Here is a 20,959-nt window from a genome sequence, read left to right as displayed (position 1 = left end):
TATGTATCTCTTTTTATCTTTTGGTTTCCAATTTTTGATAAAGATCCTGATTCCAAGAACCATTTGTGTTCTGTTTAAAAAAAAAGATGAGTGCAGTAATAAAGGCCAATAAACACAGACCTTAAAGTTGGGAGACACTGGAGGGTGGTGGAGACTGTGCAAAACTAAGGAACAGGTGTCCTGTTCAAAGGGGCAGCTTCTCTTCAGCTTCCACTGATTTTTGCCATCTGGGAACATAGAGTCAGTGCCAGAGAGAAAGTGACATTTAAGGTAATCTAAAAAGCTGATGATTTTCAATATGTGCTTTTCTGTTTTTCTTGTGTTTTTTTTTTAATGTTGGTTTAATTTTTTTATAAAACATCATATGGACCAGAGAAAACATCTCAGAGGGCCAACCCCAGGCCCTTTCCTGATGTCAGACTTGAATAGTTTTCAGATCACACTGAGCAGGAATAAGGAGGAAAGAAGGCTAAGATTTGGGGTGAGGAATGTTGGGACCATAATGAGACACTAAGGTACTATGTTTGTAGCCTCAGCGGATCCAGGTTATAATCCCACAGCGATTATTCTAATGTCAGGTCTTCCGGCTCAGAGGGCTTGGGACAGTTCTCAGGGAGTTTGGTATGGCACATATTAGCAGAAGCAGTGCAGTCTACTTATGCTCACATCTCTATGACCCCACGACTATCTCGCCTTCCTCCCTCTGGTTTTCAAGCTGCTGTGCTCTGTTTTCTTAGAAGTGGATTTTAGTCCTGGTTAGGTGGGTGGCTCAGTGGACAGAGTGCTTGCCCAGAGTGCTGAGGTCACGGATTGAAGCCTGGGGTCACTGGTATGATTGCAGGGTTGCTGGTTTGATCGCAAGGGGGCAGATTTGAGCCTTAGTCAGGGCACACAATGGAAGCAATCAATGGCACAACTAAATGGAACAAGAGTTAATGTTCCTTTCTCTCTCTCAAAAAATAATAAAATGCAGTGGGTTTTATACCAATTAACTCATTCTTATCCACATCCCTGGTTTTATTTGGTCAAAACTATGATGCCAGAGATTGCATCACCATAAGATATAAAAATACAGAAATGTTCTAGGTCCCTCCCATTTGATTTTGTTCACAGAATCCATCTTGCTCCAGATAGAGCTGGATAAAAAAACATCACCCATTGCACTAGCTCATACCTTCCTTCACTCAATAAGTGACTAATCCAGGGCTTTGGGGATAAAGTAACATCCAAGACATATACAATCATTGCTCTCCGAGAGCTTACATTACGTCACAAGGGGACAGACTTACGGTAAACAGCCAAATAAATAAGTAAGAATGGTGTGTATGTGAGTGGGGTGAGGAGGACTATGTTGTCTTAGGATAACAGCTGCTCGGAACATGTGCATTTGTGTGTCCCATCTCCACATACATAAAGCACAGGTACCAGAGTGCTTTCTAGTGTCCATTTATTGGGGAACACTGCAAGGAACAGCTGAAGTCAAGTATCTCGCAGGCTTTCAAATAAGACCATAGTAGTCATCATTGTCGTAGCAGTATTCTGGTAGTAATAATAATGATAGCACTCATAATACAGACAGCTGTGGAGCACATTAAGAGTACTTTCACATTTGTGCCACTAAGGTAACGTAGAGACTTTGAAAAAGTCACTTCTCCCCTTCTCATCTGTTCACAGAGGCGGTTGGAGTTGAGGTCCTCCTCTATGGTTTCTCCCATGCTCGGTTCCAAAGGGAAGAGTGTTAAGACCTCCAGACCCTTCCACGCCATCTCCTTCGTAATGTTGGGTTTCAACTGGTTATTTATTATTCATTTCACCTTCATAATGTTTTCTTCTAACAGTTAAGTGTGCATTCAGTTTTGAGGACTGCTTTCTTTGGCAGGGAGAAGGCCCAATTCTGGTCACGTTTTTGGGACTTTTCCAAGGAGAAAATAAAAATGGAAAATATGTAGAAATGATGTAGGGTGGAGACCAGGTGAGGTGCCAGAGGCCGAGGGACCTGGGTTTGAGTTCCAGTCCCACCGTTTGCCAGGCACAGGGCACTGGAAAGTAGCGTGACCTTTCCGAGACTTTACAGCGTATTTACTTACTGTAAAGTGGGACAATGGCACTGTCTACCTCACTGGATTTTTATAAGGTGTATATGAAATACTCCATGTAAAATGTCTATTATGTGGCGCCCAATAAATATTAGCTGCTATTATTATCATTATTTCAACGTATTTGAAGATCCATAGGACTGACTTTATCTTTTCATGATTAGTTTTTGATCTGAACCAAAAGTGAAATAATTCTAGTTGGGGAAACCTTTGAGCTAACCTCCTATATGAGGCTCAGTGGCCTTTATTCAGACACCGTAAATGATGGAGGGTTTATCTCTGCTTGATTTTCTCCTGCCTTGAGCAATTGACTTCCTCCTTTCATTAATAGAATGGTTTTGATGAAAATATAGAGTTTGAAAATAGCAGAAATAGCCTGGAAAAGGAGAATGATGATCTCACCTCCAGAAAAATTATTTGCATTTAAAAAACATATTAATTCAGTAATCCATCTCCAAAGACTGTATCATTTGATCACTAGGTTAATCCTTTAAGAGTACACATCTTCAAAGTTTGGAATCTTTGCCCTGCCCCCAGCCTGCCAGGCAATTTTCTGCTTTTTTAAGTTGTGAAACTCAGAAAGAATGTTTCCATTCCCTTTAGATATGTATCTACCTCTTCTGATGGGTAGAGACAGCTGTTTAATGGCTGCCTAGCAGCATTGCTCAGTGTCTGAGGACAGGCTGGGCCCCATGGTTTCACCTGGCAGAACACCCAAGGGCAATTAGAAAGACAATGTAATTACACAAGTTGGAAGTAGGTCAGGATTTGGGATAAACACCCAGATGCTTGGGAAAGTAGTTTAGGGATTTGAATGCCCCGGGAGTGAGAAGTTATTTAGGTTAGTGTGCCTGGGGGCTCTCTTTGTTTTGTTCTGAGCACTTATGCAGAAAAAAAGACAATTGTGAGTATGCTCTTTAGGCAGAAGTTTGGGTGATGCTGATTGTCAGTGTAAGAAATGGACAGAGGTGGATAGTTATCAGAAGCAGTACAGGGGTGCTCAGGTTAGGACACAGTTCTGTTCCTAACAACAGTGAAGTAACCTGAATTTTGGTGTAAGTCAAAACACATCCTAGCTTAAGTCACTCACCTATCCTAACACAATTGTAAAGTCATAATCTAGAACAGTGGTAGTCAACCTCGTCCCTACCACCCCCTAATGGGCGTTCCAGCTTTCATGGTGGGTGGTAGCAGAGCAACCAAAGTATAAATAAAAAGATAGATTTAACTATAGTAAGTTGTTTTATAAAGATTTATTCTGCCAAACTTAGTGAAAATCTGACATAAAGTACTTGGTAAGTAATTATTATTATATGCTTTAACTTGCTGTAACTCTTCTTTATAAATTTTATAAAGTAAAGTTAGTTCCCTACTTTATAAATCACCATTACTGTGGAACTGGTGGGCGGTTAGAAAATTCTACTACTAACAGAGATACAAAAGTGGGCGGTAGGTATAAAAAGGTTGACTACCCCTGATCTAGAACATAAAAACACCACAAAGCCACAGAAAAAGGAAACGAACATGAATATACTGTACTGTACTGTAGTAGCAGAAAAAAAGGACAAAAAAATGAGTGTAAAAAAAAAAGTTCCTTACCTTTATTCCTGTGGTTGGCTTGCACACTGGAAGGGGCATTGCAAGATGGAAGAGTGTGACCTATTGGGAGGAGGAAGCTGGAGAGGCAGGAGAACCTGCAGCAGGTGCTGGAGACACTGGGTCAGGTGAGTCAGGATTGGCTAAGGAACATGCAGGAGACGCTGGAGAGGATCCTACCTGTACTACAGGTGTTTCATCTCGAGAAGCAGCTGATGTAGATAGAGGGTACAGGATCTGTTATAGGCCTCTCTACCTTCTTCAAGAATTGTTCCAGGCTAGTCTGGAAGGTTGATGACTTCCTCTCTTCCAAAATCTGTCTATAGCACTGCAAGGCATCCATAACAGTCCTGTAGACCTTACTGAATCTGTCATTGCCAGGGTCCTCAGACTGTAAATTTGCCAACCCATCCTCTACCATAGGAAAACCTTCTGCCAAACCTTTGGTAGTAAATCTCTTGGGATCTGGGGTTTCAATCTTTTTCTCTTCAATCAGCCGCTTCTCCAGCTGATTGGGGTCCTCAGCAGAAAGCTCCTCTCCAAGGGAGTGAGCGTTGTAATCTTGAAACACTGTATGTCAAGACTGTGGTATCCCGAGGACCCCCTGTATATGGAAATGGCTATGAGTGTGGGCTATGGAGTTAGACCTGTATTTGATTACTGCTCCTCTACTTTTTAGCTGGGCAATCTAAGCAATATTCTTTATGTCCATTGTTTCCATTTCTATATCGGGTATAATAACAACACTTATATTGGGTTATATGGATTAAGTAAAATAATGAATGTAAAGTGTTTAGCACAGTGTCAGGTACTTAGCAAATAATTTAGCAGGTTGTGATAAAATGCTAAGCCCCACCCCTTGGCAATTATCATGTGATCGGCGGTGGCCCTCCCTCCCATTCCTTGAACTTTCCTTGCAGAGTTCACACTCATCACTCAGTTGCTAAGCATGCAGAGGCATTTGTCTTATCACAGGCTTATTGATTTAGACGTGTATAAACAAGATACTGGATTGTGGACCAGCCAGAGACTAAGAGTTGCCCAGTTTGTGGGTATCACTGGTGGATAAATTCCCTGAGGGAGCAAACCTCTCCCTTATAGACCCTGCTAGCCTGTGACCTGCAAGCCAGAGTAGGCATGATCCTGACCCCAGAAAGAGTGCTGTGGAACTTTGGGGACCAGGTTAATTTCAAGCACAACAGGATTCTGTGGAAAAAGTAAAGACTGGCTTCACATTGGAGGCGAACGCTTGAAATGATGCAGACATTTAGGGTCATACAGTATGTATGCTCAGAACGACCAGAAACATCGTAGTAGAAGGAGGTTGTGTGCTAGGGCCAGACAGGCTTGAGCTCAAATCTTGAATCTGCCTCTTCACCCACTGTGTGATTTTTTTTTTTTTTTTTTTTTTTCTGAAGCTGGAAACGGGAGAGACAGTCAGACAGACTCCTGCATGCGCCGACCGGGATCCACCCGGCACGCCCACCAGGGGCGACGCTCTGCCCACCAGGGGGCGATGCTCTGTCCCTCCGGGGTGTAGCTCTGCCGCGACCAGAGCCACTCTAGCACCTGGGGCAGAGGCCAATGAGCCATCCCCAGTGCCCGGGCCATCTTTGCTCCAATGGAGCCTCGGCTGCAGGAGGGGAAGAGAGAGACAGAGAGGAAGGAGAGGGGGGGTGGAGAAGCAAATGGGCGCTTCTCCTATGTGCCCTGGCCAGGAATCGAACCCCGGTCCCCCGCACGCCAGGCCGACGCTCTACCGCTGAGCCAACCGGCCAGGGCCCACTGTGTGATTTTTATCAGCTTATATCAGATGTCGGGAACCTTTTTGGCTGAGAGAGCCATGAACGCCACATAGTTTAAAATGTAATTCCGTGAGAGCCATACAATGACCCGTGTATGTTACGCATTATCCAATAAAAATTTGGTGTTGTCCCAGAGGACAGCTGTGATTGGCTCCAGCCACCTGCAACCATGAACGTGAGCAGTAGGAAATGAATGGATTGTAATACATGAGAATGTTTTATATTTTTAATGTTATTATTTTTTTTATTAAAGATTTGTCTATGAGCCAGATGCAGCAATCAAAAGAGCCACATCTGGCTTGCGAGCCATAGGTTCCCGACCCCTGGCTTATATAAATTACCTTTCAGTTTCCTCATCTGTAAGGTGGGGATACTAATGTATACCATGCAATTTTTAGTGGATTACACAGAATGAATAGAAAACATTCATCCAGAGCTTGGTGCATGGTATGCAATTACTATCTAGTAGGTATTACTATTATTATTTTTTAAAATTATTAACATTATTATTATTGCCATCGTACCCTTTGATCCTCAAACCACATTAAAGCACACAATTATCTTGCAGAAAGTGGGCTGTAGATTACACGATATCATGAGTATTTCCTGAGAACCAGCTTAGGCTTTGTGCTGACTAAAACCCTGCTACATATGTATTCCTTAAGGAATTTGTAGCTCATGTGAACAAGACAAAGACTCACAGTGCTAAACAGAAGGCCTGGACATCGAGCTGGAAGGGCAAGGAAGAACCAGAAATCAATTCTGTGTTGAGGGAACCAAGCAGGTCTTTATGCAGGAACATCTTTGTGGTAGGATTCAGGTTGTGGCCTTTTTAGTGAACAGGCTTGTAGGTAGCATGGAGGGGACAGAGTGGAGGGGTCAGTCGGCTGGGTGCTACAGAGTATGGAGGGGTGTTGTAGACGAGGCTGGGAGATGGGATTGAGGTTTGGTCCTGGAAGGCTTTGAATATGCAAATATATATATATATATATTTTTCTTTTTCTTTTTTTTTGCAAAAATGTCTATAAAAAGAATGACTTCATTCACTTGTCCTTCTTTCCTTCACCCAACACCATTTATCTAATGCTTCCTCTCTGCCAGATACTAATGTGGAGATAAAGCAGTGAACTGGATAAAGCCAGTGAGTTCAGGAGAGAGGTAGGGGGGGAGAGAGAGAGAGAGAGAGAGAGAGAGAGAGAGAGAGAGAGAGAGAGAGATTGATTTACAAATAGGCAACTCCAATAGAGTGTGCTGAGTGTCTCCATAGCCAGGCAGGAGGGGAAGCTCCTTGCAAGGTGTCACACCTGGGGGTTCAGAGAGGGCTTTTCGGGGCAAATGACCAAGCTAAGATCCGAGGGAATGGATCAGAGTTAATCAGGTGAGAGAGGGTCGAGGAAGAGTAGTCTGAGTGGAAGAAACAGCATGCTTTATAACAGAGGCGAGGCAGGTCGTGGTGGGTCTTCAGAACCACAAGTTAGTAGAAAGTTGGTGGGGCACTGAGTGCAAGCTGGCAGAGTTTGGAGGACGAGGGGTCGTCACGAGCCTTGTAGAGCATGCCGAAGAGTCAGGGCTTTATCTAGTGGGCCCAGAAGAATTTTAAGCAACATTTGCTCTACATGTGGTTGGGTGGAATGAGTGTATGGACTGACTACATTTGTATGTTAGAAAGGTGACTCTTCAGCAGATTGAAGAAAGGGGATTGGAGGAAGAAAGACTGGGGGAAACAAGACCACGTCAGAGGCTATTGCAGTCATCCAGACAAATGTGTCTGTGTTTACCTTTTCCCAAAGTTCCCCAGTCAATAGTTGGTGAGTGACTTGATTCTAGAACTTCTTTCACTACTGTATTAACTTCTTTATTTTAAAAAAAATTGCTGCATAATAAATTACCACACACATAATGGCTTAAAACAACACAAATTTATTATCTCCGAGTGTCCGTGGGTCAGGAGTCCAGCCGTGGGTTAATTGGTTTCCTGCTCAAGACCTCACAGGCTAAAATGAAGGTCTTGGTCAGCTGTGTCCTCATCTCAAGACTCCTCCAGGGAACAATCAGCTTCACTGTCACAGGTTGTTGACAGAATTACTTTTCATGCAGCTAAAGGACTGAGGTTTCTACTTTTTTTAATTTTTATTTTATTTTATTTTATTTTATTTATTTTTAATGGGGTGACATCAGTAAATCAAGATACATATATTCAAAGATAACATGTCCAGGTTATCTTGTCGTTCAATTATGTTGCATACCCATCACCCAAAGTCAGATTGTCCTGTCACCCTCTATCTAGTTCTCTTTGTGCCCCTCCCCCTCCCCCTTCCCTCTCCCTCTCCCCCCCTCCCCCCGTAACCACCACACTCTTATCAATGTCTCTTGGTCTCACTTTTATGTCCCATCTACGTATGGAATAATGCAGTTCCTGTTTTTTTCTGATTTACTTATTTCACTCCGTATAATGTTGTCAAGATCCCACCATTTTGCTATAAATGATCCGATGTCATCATTTCTTATGGCTGAGTAGTATTCCATAGTGTATATGTGCCACATCTTCTTTATCCAGTCATCTATTGATGGGCTTTTTGGTTGTTTCCATGTCCTGGCCACTGTGAACAATGCTGCAATGAACATGGGGCTGCATGTGTCATTTACGAGTCAAGGTTTCTGAGTTTTTGGGGTATATACCCAGTAGAGGGATTGCTGGGTCATAAGGTAGTTCTATTTTCAGTTTTTTGAGGAACCACCATACTTTCTTCCATAATGGTTGTACTACTTTACATTCCCACCAACAGTGGATGAGGGTTCCTTTTTCTCCACAACCTCTCCAACATTTGCTATTACCTGTCTTGTTAATAATAGCTAATCTAACAAGTGTGAGGTGGTATCTCATTGCAGTTTTGATTTGCATTTCTCTAATAACTAAAGAAGATGAGCATCTTTTCATATATCTGTTGGCCATTTGTATTTCTTCCTGGGAGAAGTGTCTGTTCATATCCTCTTCCCATTTTTTTATTGGATTGTTTGTTTGTTTGTTGTTGAGTTTTATGAGTTCTTTGTATATTTTGGATATTAGGCCCTTATCTGAGCAGGTGTTTAAAAATATCATTTCCCAATTAGTTGGCTTTCTGTTTATCTTGTTATCAGTTTCTCTTGCTGAGCAAAAACTTCTTAGTCTGATGTAGTCCCATTCATTAATTTTTGCTTTCACTTCTCTTGCCTGTGGAGTCAAATTCATAAAATGCTCTTTAAAGCCCAGGTCCATGAGTTTGGTACCTATGTCTTCTTCTATGTACTTTATTGTTTCAGGTCTTATGTTTAGATCTTTGATCCATTTTGAGTTAATTTTAGTACAGGGGGACAAACTGTAGTCCAGCTTCATTCTTTTGCATGTGGCTTTCCAGTTTTCCCAGCACCATTTGTTGAATAGGCTTTCTTTTCTCCATTGTGTGTTGTTGGCCCCTTTATCAAAAATTATTTGACTATATATATGTGGTTTTATTTCTGGGCTTTCTATTCTGTTCCATTGGTCTGAGTGTCTATTTTTCTGCCAATACCATGCTGTTTTGATTGTCGTGGCCCTATAATAGAGTTTGAAGTCAGGTATTGTAATGCCCCCAGCTTCATTCCTTTTCTTTAGGATTGTTTTGGCTATTCGGGGCTTTTTATAGTTCCATATAAATCTGATTATTTTTTGCTCCATTTCTTTAAAAAATGTCATTGGAATTTTGATGGGAATTGCATTAAATTTGTATATTGCTTTGGGTAATATGGCCATCTTGATTATATTTATTCTACCTAACCAAGAACAAGGAATATTCTTCCATCTCATAATATCTTTTTCGATTTCCCTTAACAATGGTTTATAGTTTTCATTGTATAAGTCCTTTACATTCTTTGTTATGTTTATTCCTAAGTATTTTATTTTATTTTTTTGCAATCGTGAAGGGGATTATTCTTTTGAGTTCATTCTCAAATGTTTCATTGTTGGCATATAGAAAGGCTATTGACTTCTGTATGTTAATTTTGTATCCTACGACCTTACTGTATTGGCTTATTGTTTCTAGTAGTCTTTTTGTGGATTCTTTGGGGTTTTCGATGTATAGGATCATATCATCTGCAAAAAGTGATACCTTTACTTCTTCTTTTCCGATATGGATGCCTTTTATTTCTTTGTCTTGTCTGATTGCTGTGGCAAGAACCTCTAGTACCACATTAAATAAGAGTGGAGAGAGTGGACAACCCTGTCTTGTTCCTGATTTAAGGGGAAAGCCTTCAGTTTTGTGCCATTTAGTATGATGTTAGCTGATGGTTAATCATATATGGCCTTAATCATGTTGATATATTTTCCTTCTATACCCATTTTGTTGAGAGTCTTAAACATAAAATTGTGTTGTATTTTATCAAAAGCCTTTTCTGCATCTATTGATAATATCATGTGGTTCTTGTTCTTTGTTTTGTTGATATGGTGTATTATGTTAACCGTTTTACGTATGTTGAACCATCCTTGAGATTTTGGGATGAATCCCACTTGATCATGATGTATTATTTTTTTAATATGTTGTTGTATTTGATTTGCTAGTATTTTGTTTAGTATTTTAGCATCTGTATTCATTAGAGATATTGGTCTGTAGTTTTCTTTTTTTGTGCCATCCTTGCCTGGTTTTGGTATGAGGGTTATGTTGGCCTCATAAAATGTGTTTGGAAGTATTGCTTCTTCTTCAATTTTTTGGAAGACTTTCTGTAGAATAGGAACCAAGTCTTCTTTGAAGGTTTGATAAAATTCGCTGGTATAGCCATCTGGGCCTGGACTTTTATTTTTGGGGAGGTTTTTAATGGTTTTTTCTATTTCTTCTCTACTAATAGGTCTGTTTAGGCTTTCTGCTTCTTCTTGACTCAGTCTAGGAAGGTTGTATTGTTCTAGGAATTTATCCATTTCTTCTAGGTTGTTGGATTTAGTGGCATAAAGTTTTTCATAGTATTCTACAATAATTCTTTGTATATCTACGATGTCCGTGGTGATTTCTCCTCTTTCATTTTGGATTTTGTTTATATGAGTTCTTTCTCTTTTTTCCTTGGTAAGTCTTGCCAAGGGTTTGTCAATTTTGTTGATCTTTTCAAAGAACCAGCTCCTTGTTATATTAATTTTTTCTATAGTTTTTCTGTTCTCTATTTCATTTATTTCTGCTCTGATTTTTATTATCTCCTTTCTTCGGCTGGTTTTGGGTTGTCTTTGTTCTTCATTTTCTAGTTCCTTAAGGTGTGAAGTTAAGTGGTTCACTTGGGCTCTCTCTTGTTTGTTCATATAGGCCTGAAGTGATATGAACTTCCCTCTTATCACTGCTTTTGCTGCATCCCATAGATTCTGATATGTCGTATTGTCATTTTCATTTGTCTGTATATATCTTTTGATCTCTGCACTTATTGCTTCTTTGACCCATTCATTCTTTAATAGTATGTTGTTTAGTTTCCACATTTTTGTGGGATTTTTTTCCCTCTTTTTTGCTGTTGAAGTCTAGTTTCAAGGCTTTATGATCAGAAAATATGCTTGGAACAACTTCGATTTTTCTGAATTTGCTGATGTTGTTTTTGTGGCCCAACGTATGGTCAATTCTTGAGAATGATCCATGTACATTGGAGAAAAATGTATACTCAGTCACTTTGGGATGAAATGTCCTGTAGATGTCTATCATATCCAGGTGCTCTAGTGTTTTGTTTAAGGCCACTATGTCTTTGTTGATTCTCTGTTTGGATGACCGATCTAGAGCCGTCAGCGGTGTATTGAGGTCTCCAAGTATGATTGTATTTTTGTCAGTTTTTGTTTTAAGGTCAATAAGTAGCTGTCTTATATATTTTGGTGCTCCTTGGTTTGGTGCATATATATTAAGAATTGTTATGTCTTCTTGATTCAGTGTCCCCTTAGCCATTATGAAATGGCCATTTTTGTCTCTGAGTACTTTGCTGTCTTGTAGTCAGCATCATCAGATATGAGTATTGCTATGCCTGCTTTTTTGTGGATGTTATTTGCTTGGAGTATTGTTTTCCAGCCTTTCACTTTGAATTTGTTTTTATCCTTGTTACTTAGATGAGTTTCTTGTAGTCAGCATACAGTTGGATTTTCTTTTTTGATATTCGGCTACTCTGTGCCTTTTTATTGGTGAGTTTAATCCGTTTACATTTAGTGTAATTATTGACACTTGTGAGTTCCTTATTGCCATTTTATAGATTGCTTTCTGTTAGTTTTGTGCCTTGTTTGATTCTTCTCTTTTGTTTTTCTATCTTTTGTTTTTATTTGGTTGTGTTCCATACATCTTTCCTCTGTTGCTATCTTTTTTAAATCATGTGCTTCTGTGGTGGTTTTTTCAATGGTGGTTACCATTAAGTAATGAAAAGGGTTCCTACCCTGTTCATTGTAGTGCACTATTTTGTGAGTACTTTTGCACTCCATCGCCCTTTGCTACTGTTAATCTCCATCCTCTCCCCCCCTTTCTTATTGTTGTCACAGTTTAAAGTTGGTTTTGTTATGTTCTTCTTGGAGCTTTTACTTGTGGCTTTGTTGTTGTTGTTTTTTATTCTTTGTATCTGATTGGAGAACCCCCTTCAGTATTTCCTGGAGTGGGGGTTTTCTGGTGATAAATTCTCTCATCTTTTCTGTATCTGTGAATGTTTTTATTTCTCCTTCATATTTGAAGGATAGCTTTGATGGGTATAGTATTCGTGGCTGAAAGTTCCTCTCTTTTAAGACTTTAAATATTGGGGTCCACTCTCTTCTAGCTTGTAGAGTTACTGTTGAGAAATCTGATGATAATCTAATGGGCCTTCCTTTATATGTTGTATTCTTCTTTTCCCTGGCTGCCTTGAGAATTTTTTCTTTGCAGTTGGTTTGTGCCAATTTTATTATGATGTGCCTGGAAGTAGGTTTGTTGGGGTTAGGAAAACTTGGAGATCTGTTTGCTTCTAGAATTTGAGGTTTTAGTTCTTTCCACAGGCTTGGGAAGTTCTCATCTATTATTTGTTTGAGTATGTTCTCCATTCCATTTTCTCTCTCTTCTCCCTCTGATATACCTATTATTCTTATGTTATTCTTTTTGATGGAGTCAGATAATTCCTGTAGGGCTATCTCATTTTTTTTAATTTTTGAATCTCTTTCTTCTTCTCTTTGTTGAGCCTCAAGTTGCTTGTCTTCTATTTCGCTAATCCTCTCTTCTATCTGGCCTGTTCTATTAGCTAAGCTTGTTACCTCATTTTTCAGCTCATGAATTGAGTTTTTCATCTCTGTTTGATTTGTTTTTATAGTTTCAATTTCCTTGGAGATATACTCTTTGTGTTCATCGAGTTGTTTTCTGAGCTCCCTAAATTGCCTTTCTGTGTTTTCTTGTATATCTCTGAGTATTTTTAGGATTTCTATTTTAAATTCTCTGTTGTTTAACTCCAAGGTTTCCAATATCTTAAATTTTTTCTCCATAGATTTTTCCTCATCTCTCTGTGTTACCTCTCTTTCTTTTGTATTCATGATATTCGATTTTCTCTTCTTTAATGGCATCTGAGGGTGGTTTTCTTGATAGTATTAATGAGATTTTATAAGGAATAAAAAGATAAAAAAATAAAAAAAAATTGCGTTTTTTTTTAAAAAAATTAATCATTAAATAAAGAAAAATAAAATAAGATAAAAATTTGAGAAAAAAAGGGAATTATTCCTTCCCCTTCTTTTTTCCTCTCCTCTCCTCTCCCCTCTTTCTTGAGAAAATCTTGTGATGAACTGTGAATTATATTGTACTAAATAGAACAAACAATACCTGTAGTGGAGGGCCTGAATTGGGGAGAAGTAATAAAGGGGTAAAGGAAAAAGAGAAAAAAGAAAAAAAAATAAAAGAAAAAAATATATATATAAAAGGGGGGGCAGTATAGACCCACAAAAAGCAAATTAGGAAAAAATTTGGGTCAAGAATAAAATGATTTGCTTTTAGGTGTTGGCTGACTCAGAGTTATGCTGAGAGGAATAAGAGGGAAACAGGAAAAAGGGGTGGAAAATTAAAAAATTACTATTGTATTTAGTGGAACAAGAACTAGATAAAATGGAGAGCCAGGGATGGGAGCTCTGCTAATGTGTTAAAAAGGTGAAGTTAAAACCCTCCAAAATGCCACAAACTTAAGTTTGAGTCCCAGATAAGATAATTTGTTCGTTATTGAGGTTTGAATGAGAGAAGACGTAAAGGAGAGAGGAAGAGACTAATATAGAGGGAGAAAAGAGAGAGAGAGAGAGAGAGAGAGAGAGAGAGAGAGAAAAGATGGAACCACTTAAAGAAGAAAAAAGAAAAAGGAGGAGAGAGAAAGAGAGAGTTAGGGGTTTTGGATTGCAACCCTCATGAGAGAAAGGAGGAGGAAAGAAAAGATAATGGGAGATGTAACACTTATGGGTAGTGTAGTTCAAAGAGAGGCGAGAGTAAGACTGAGAGAGAATTAAATGACCAAATTGGAATAGAAAAAAAAAAAATCAAGAATGAAGAAAAGAGACACAGACGAACAAATATAATAAAATGGGATAGGTTATAAAGTCTGCAGATTATTCTTGATTTTGAGAGGTTGTCGTCTTGCTTTTTCTTTTCTGTCTTTCTGGTCGGTGACTTTGTACCCCGGGTTCTGCCCCTGTGGCACACTCTGGAAGAGGTTTGCAGTTGATAATTCTCTATGGCGATGTCATGTATTGGGCTTCAGTCTCGTTGGCAGTCGAGGCTCATTAGTGTTTATAAGCTCCAACAGTGAGAGGGTCTCTCACTGTGAGAGTGTTCCTGGAGCCTCTCTCCTAGTCTTTCCTTCCACAATTAGAAGCCTGATAATCCAGCTATGGGGTTGCTGCTGCCTCTGCCTGGATAGTAAGAGGCTCAAAGAGCTGGCAACTCCCCACTCTATTCCCACTCAGCACAGGGCTCTGAGTAAGGCTCAGTCAGTCAGAGCTGCTAGCATAATCAGGCGGGGCTTCCTCCCACTCAAAGACCTCTGGCTCTGCCCCTCTGTGGGATAACACGGGTGCCCACTCCTGAGGCGTTCGGAGGAATCTCTTGCCCACTCTCCATGCATGCCCACCAGGATGTCAGACCAGCCAGGTCACACTTCAAGTGAAATCCCTACCCACACGGAAAAGATCGAGCGTTGGAATTGGCTCTCGCTCTATCCCTGTGCGCGGCCCCCTCAGGGTGCTGGGGCAGCTCAGAGATTCTTCTCCTGACCTGCTCACAGGCCTCTGACTCTACTCCTCTGTGGGAAAACACGGGTGCTCACCCCTGAGGAGTTCGGAGGAATCTCTTGCCCACTCTTCGTGCACGCCGACCTGGATAACAGGCCAGTTGGAATCAGGCTTTCTCTCACTCCGAGAAAGCCCTCTGCCCACACGGAAAAGTTACGGTGTTGGAATTGGCTTTCGCTCTGTCCCCGTGCGGCTTTCCCAGGGTGCTGGGGCTTCCGCCCCTGGCCCGCTCACAGGCCTCTGACTCTGCTCCTCTGTGGGAAAACACGGGGGCCCACCCTGAGGAGTTCGGAGGAATCTCCTGCCCATTCTCCGTGCGTGCGCGCTGACCAGAATATCAGGCTCAGGCGGGACGCCTCTCACTCCGAGAAAGCCCTCCTCCCACACAGAAAATTTCTGCCGTTGGAGTTGGCTCCAGCTCTCTCCCCGTGCCCGGTCCCCTCAGGGCGCTGGGGCTCCTAGGAGATGCCGCTTTTTGCCCACACAGAGGCCTCTGACTCTGCTTCTCTGTGGGTTAGCACGGGCTGCGCCCACCCCTGAAGTGTTTGTAGGAATCTCTTGCCCACTATCCACGTGCACGCCGACCAGGAGATGCGGAAAATGGCTGCCTCACTTGTCTTTCTTTGTCTGGATTTGGCGCGCGTGTTAGCTTGAATTGCCCAGGTTTTTCCGCGGCTTGGATCTCCATGCCACAGCCTGGTTTGGCTGTTTGTACCGCGGCCTGGATCTATTCACTCCCTATGCCCGCCTTAGTTTCTATATTCTCAGTTCTCAGTGAAAGCCATCCTGTTTGGATTAGAGAGGAAGGCGGAGCATTTCTTACTCCTTATTTCCCCCGGGGTTTGACCATATATCTAGCCAATCTTTCGCTCGACCCTACCTTCGGGTGTGTTGTGAAGCATCTGAAGACTCCAAGGATAGGTTTTTCTGTTTCTGGTTGAAGAACTTGTTGAGTTTATGGGGAAATTTTTGGTATCGCTTCCTACCGCGCCATCACTCTGACGTCGGTTTCTACTTTTTTATGGCTGCCCTTTGGGGGCTGCTCTCAGCTCCCAGAACTCATCTGTCATACCCTAGTATATGGCCCTCCTCCCCACACCTTGGCACTTTGCCCCTTCATAGTAAGTAGCAGAATTTTCCTCTCATTTTGAATTACTCAGACTGTTTTTAAGAGCTCACCTGATTAGGTCTGGCTCACCCAGGATGACCTTCTTTTTGATGAACTCAAAGTCAGTTGATTGGGGATCTTAAATCATCTGAGAATCCCTTCTCCCATATAATGGAACATAATCATGGTGTGGCATCCCATTATATCCACAAGCCTCACTTACACTCAAGGGGAGAGGCTTATATAGGCTGTGTGCACCAGGGAGCAGGAATCAGAATTTTGCCTACCACAGCTGTCTGCCAATTTATGTCCACAGGCAGGACCCAAATTATATGGAGAATATTTCCTAATTTTCACACAGTGGGTATTTCTTATATATGCATTTGCAAAAAAGATATATTCAGTCTTGTCTATCCCTGAGCAGGTAGCGTCTCATGTGGTCTGATGTTTGTGGTTTGTAAATTAGTAAGTGCTGTGTATACACAAGAGAGTGTGCTCATGAAGACCAAGTTGCTTCCTGGATGTTAGTGCTCTAGTGATTTTTTTCCCCTAATAGTCACCATTTAAAAATGGTTCTAAAATTAATCAACTTTTTATTGTTTTTATTACTTATTGACACGTAAGTAGTTTATAATTTCTTCTTCTTATGATTAAATGTAGTCAAAGGCATGAATAATGTTAAGGCTATTTGTTTTTGATAGATACTGCTAAAATAGGCTTTTAGAAGGATGTCAGTGGTGACCATGTCTAAGTGTTCACTGTGTACCCTGTGTAAAAGAAAGGTGCAGGGCTCTATGGCCCATGTCTGCCCTAGGGTGGGACAGAGTGGCTTCCTGGGGTGACATGAAGCAACATGTAGGAATTAGGATCTTCCATTATAACCACTCATCAAAGACCCAAAGAAACCTTAGCTGCTGCTCATTTTCCTGTAGCTTAGCATTCCCCTTATGTGGACAAGCCCCAACGGGGGTGAGGACGACGGAGACGCAGAGACCCGACTCCAGGGACCAGGTTCAGTGACGCAGATCCAATTTATTCAGGAAGTAAGCTAGCTTATATACACAGGTTCAGCCTATAGGGTGTTACGGTGTGTCCTTCACAGGCAATGGCTAAAAAGATCAGGAAGCTGCCTGGTTGGTGCTGAGTTACTTCCCTACAGCGGGCGAGCTCCCTCTTGGGTGTGCCTAGGAGGGTTTCAGGCACTGGAGTGTTCTCACAGCATTGCATCAGCCACAGCTGCTAGGTAAATGCTCTGTGCTCTATCTACAACCTTATATTGATTTGATGTTATTTTTGTTGTTGTGTTTTGTTTTTTTTTAATTTTTAAAAAATTTTTCCAAAGTTATAAGCAGGGTGGCAGTCAGACAGACTCCTGCATGCGCCCGACCGGGATCCACCTGGCATGCCCACCAGGGGTCTGTGCTTGGCCCCTCTACGGTGTTGCTCCATTGTGGCTGGAGCCATTCTAATGCCTGAGGCGGAGGCCATGGAGCCATCCTCAGCACCTGGGCCAACTTTGCTTCCATGGATCCTTGGCTGTGGGAGGGGAAGAGAGAGACAAAGGGGAAGGAGAAGGGGAAGGGTGGAGAAGTAGATGGGCGCTTCTTCTGTGTGCTCTGGCCAGGAATCGAACCTGGGAATTCCACAGGCCGGGCCGACTCTCTACCACTGAGCCAACTGGCCAGGGCTGGTTTGATGTTATTTTTAAATAATGCTACTTGTTAATTAGTACTGAAAATACCTAGAACCAAATTTTTAAAGAGTGGGCTCTTGGTTTGCAGGTGCCATGGTCACTGGAGAGCCTCAAGGTATGGTGTTCTGTGTTCTGTTTCTTTTATGGATTTAAGAGAAGAAATTACTTCTATAACACGTACATTGATGGGTTAAGTTACACATAAGTCCATCTGTACACAAAAAGGGTGCTTTGAGTTTTTGACCTTGAATTTTACACAAGCATTTAGAAAAATAATATTGGTGATGATAGAGAGTTCTTGCATTTATTAGTTATTCATTCACTGAAAAATACTTATTGAATGCCTATTATTTGCCAGACACTATTCTAGAAAGATGCTGAGGATTCAACAGTGAATAAAAAACCCACAATCCCCTGTACTCACTACTAAGCGTAAGTTTTAATAGGAGGAGACCATAGATACTATAGTATAGACTTTAGTCTTTAGTGTTTTTGAGACACCTTGACATATTGCCTTCTTGATCTACATTCTACACTTTGCCAGCCTGTAGAATAAGGGAAGGAAGTATTATTATCCCAACAGTGCACATGTGAAATTGAGGACCTGATAGGTTATGGGGCATACCCAAGGTCACACGGCTCGTGAAGGGGGATATGGTGGGATCAGATATAGTAGACTCCCTCCTGGGAGCAAGGCAGGCACACAGACACATGGAGTCTTGGATGTCCTACTAACTAATAACTGAGTGATGTTCTGAGACAGTGAATCACCAACTGGTGTGCCTGAGGAGTTTTTAGGCATTTTAACTCCTTGGAAGAGACTTTATCATGAGATGATATCCCACAGGCAGCCGGGGGCCTTCAAGGTGTGGCGGGAAGAATTCTGAACTGACTATTCTGGAGAAGTTCTGGAGTGGGAGAGGAATAGCTGTGCCCTTACATGTAGCGTGGAATTTTATTTACAAAGTATAATGCAGAGGCCTCCTTCACTTCTCTCCATAATCCTGTCAGGTAAGTTGAGTTGGCCCAGACTGAATGGTCACTCAGTGCTAGAGCCTGTCACGTGGAGATAGGTAAGCCCCAAGAGTCCATGATCTCTGTGCAGCTTTTTGAAAACTCATTGGACTTTGCATTCCAGTGATGATACGCATAGCGAGATGGTGCTGGGAATACTGGGTGTGGGATGTGGGCTATATGTACGTTGGCCTGAAATATTAGCGGTGGTCCCTTTTGCAGTCTTAGGTGCACTGTCTAAATCAGGTGGGCAGTGGTGCACCCCCGGCATCCCCCATGGGCTCAGAGGAGTTCTTTGGGGAATAGAGTCTCTTTTCATTCACCCACCCCTTTCAGAAGGCCCTACATATTGGAATTTGTCTTCTTGACATTGGTTTTGAGGACCCCGGGGGCCCAGCCTCAGCTCTGTTCTCGCAGAGCCCCTTGGCCAAGGGAGCATTCCTGAGCTCCACTGTGAGCAGCCACGTGGAGCAAAGGCCGGCTGGCATACCAGTTCTAGCAGATTTGGTCTGAAAGCCCTTATGTCTACTCCTTGGAGACCGAAATAAGTTCCAGGCAGCACAGGTGAAGCAGATTTTCAAGTCAGCTCCGTTCTCACAACTGCTTTTCTGACTTCGCCTGGAATTTCTGGATGTGCTATAAGTTGTGCTAGAGCAAAGCACCCTTTGCTGTACTTGTCAGGAGGGAATTCCAGTCATTCTGCACCCTTGGTGCATGTGGGCTGAGCGAGAGGATCATACTACTTTTTAATATCACTTTTATTGAGAAGCCAGACCATGCTTAAATCATGGTTTTCCTGCCTTCCATTCCCATTGTCTGCCCACAAAATGCTCAGATAAGAGGCAGAGATGATAATTCTCCCTGGAAGAACTGGAAGGCTGGCTCTGATAAAGGAGTAGTTCCTCCAAGTTCAGGTGATCATTTAAAATCTCATTAAGAATACATTTTTTTAGTGCCCTCCTATTTCCTGAGAAAGTGGATTTAATAAAGAAAACACACTTCTTCATGGCGGGAGGAAGTAAGGGTAGGTTCAATGGGGCATGATCGGATGTTATATTTATTTGCTTAATACAACCTCTGTGGAATGCCCGATTGCCTTATAGGGATAGTATATTTTGGGTAATTAGACAATTGTATATAAAATACTATGTGTAAATGGCTTCCAAGTCGTGTGTGTAAAATGTTTCCAAACATTCTTTAAAGAAAGACACCGTCTTCTCTCCATCAGGTTATGATGTGTTTTTTTTTTTTTATTTTTCTGCAGCTAGGAACGGGGAGAGACAGTCAGACAGACTCCCGCATGCGCCCGACGGGGATCCACCTGGCACACCCACCAGGGGCGACGCTCTGCCCACCAGGGGGCGATGCCACTCTAGCGCCTGGAGCAGAGGCCAAGGAGCCATCCCCAGCGCCCGGGCCATCTTTGCTCTAATGGAGCCTCGGCTGCGGGAGGGGAAGAGAGGAAGGAGGGGGAGGGGGGTGGAGAAGCAAATGGGTGCTTCTCCTATGTGCCCTGGCTGGGAATCGAACCCGGATCCCCCGCACGCCAGGCCGACGCTCTACCACTGAGCCAACCGGCCAGGGCCAGGTTATGATGGTTTTAGTGTATCACAGGGGCACGGGATTGGATAAATCATGAACATTGGATCATGGTATGTATATATCCTTTGTTCACCAATAATAAGCCCATTATTATTTAGTTAGATATTTGGAAGTGGATGCTAACGCCTGTAGTTGGGGAACCTGTTTTGCACATATAAGGAATTGCAGAAAGGTTGATGTGGCTAGAGTCCCTGTCTGGATATATATTTTGAATGTAGAGTAATTAGAGTTGTTGGGAAGATGGAAGTAAGTCAAGAAGGATAGCCTTGTAGTCCTTTTAACTTTGTAGTCCATATATGGTTTTAATGGTAACTCTAAAGTATTCATTTTCTTCATTTTAAGTAACCAAGGTTTCCCTTTTCTGACAATGACAAAGATTTAGTGTTATTCAGAAAGTTTTCCCTTCGGTGCACTAATTGGCTCACTCTAAAGATTTGCTTAACCAACCAAGAGAATTACAGTTATGTATACTAGGTTTTCTGCACACAGTCAATTCCAATAATTCTAATTAGAGAAACAAAAGACGTTGGGTTTTTGTTAGGAATTTTTTTAAAATGGCTTTTTTTTACCCTTCAAGAGAACTAAAGAGTTTTATAAAAATGGTATCATATACTGTATGTGATGTACTGTGACTTGCTTTTTAATGTATTATTTTGTTTTTAAGGTTCATTCATGATGGTATGTACAACTAGAATTCATTCATTTTCCCTATATATAATAGTTCACTGTATAAACACAGGTATACCAAATGCTAGATTCATTTTCCTGGCAGTGGTCATTTGAGTTGTTTGTAGGTTTTCGTGGTTAGAA

This window comes from Saccopteryx leptura, chromosome 6 (assembly GCF_036850995.1).
Source record: "Saccopteryx leptura isolate mSacLep1 chromosome 6, mSacLep1_pri_phased_curated, whole genome shotgun sequence".
Classification (NCBI taxonomy): domain Eukaryota; kingdom Metazoa; phylum Chordata; class Mammalia; order Chiroptera; family Emballonuridae; genus Saccopteryx; species Saccopteryx leptura.
This window is presented reverse-complemented; position numbering follows the sequence as displayed.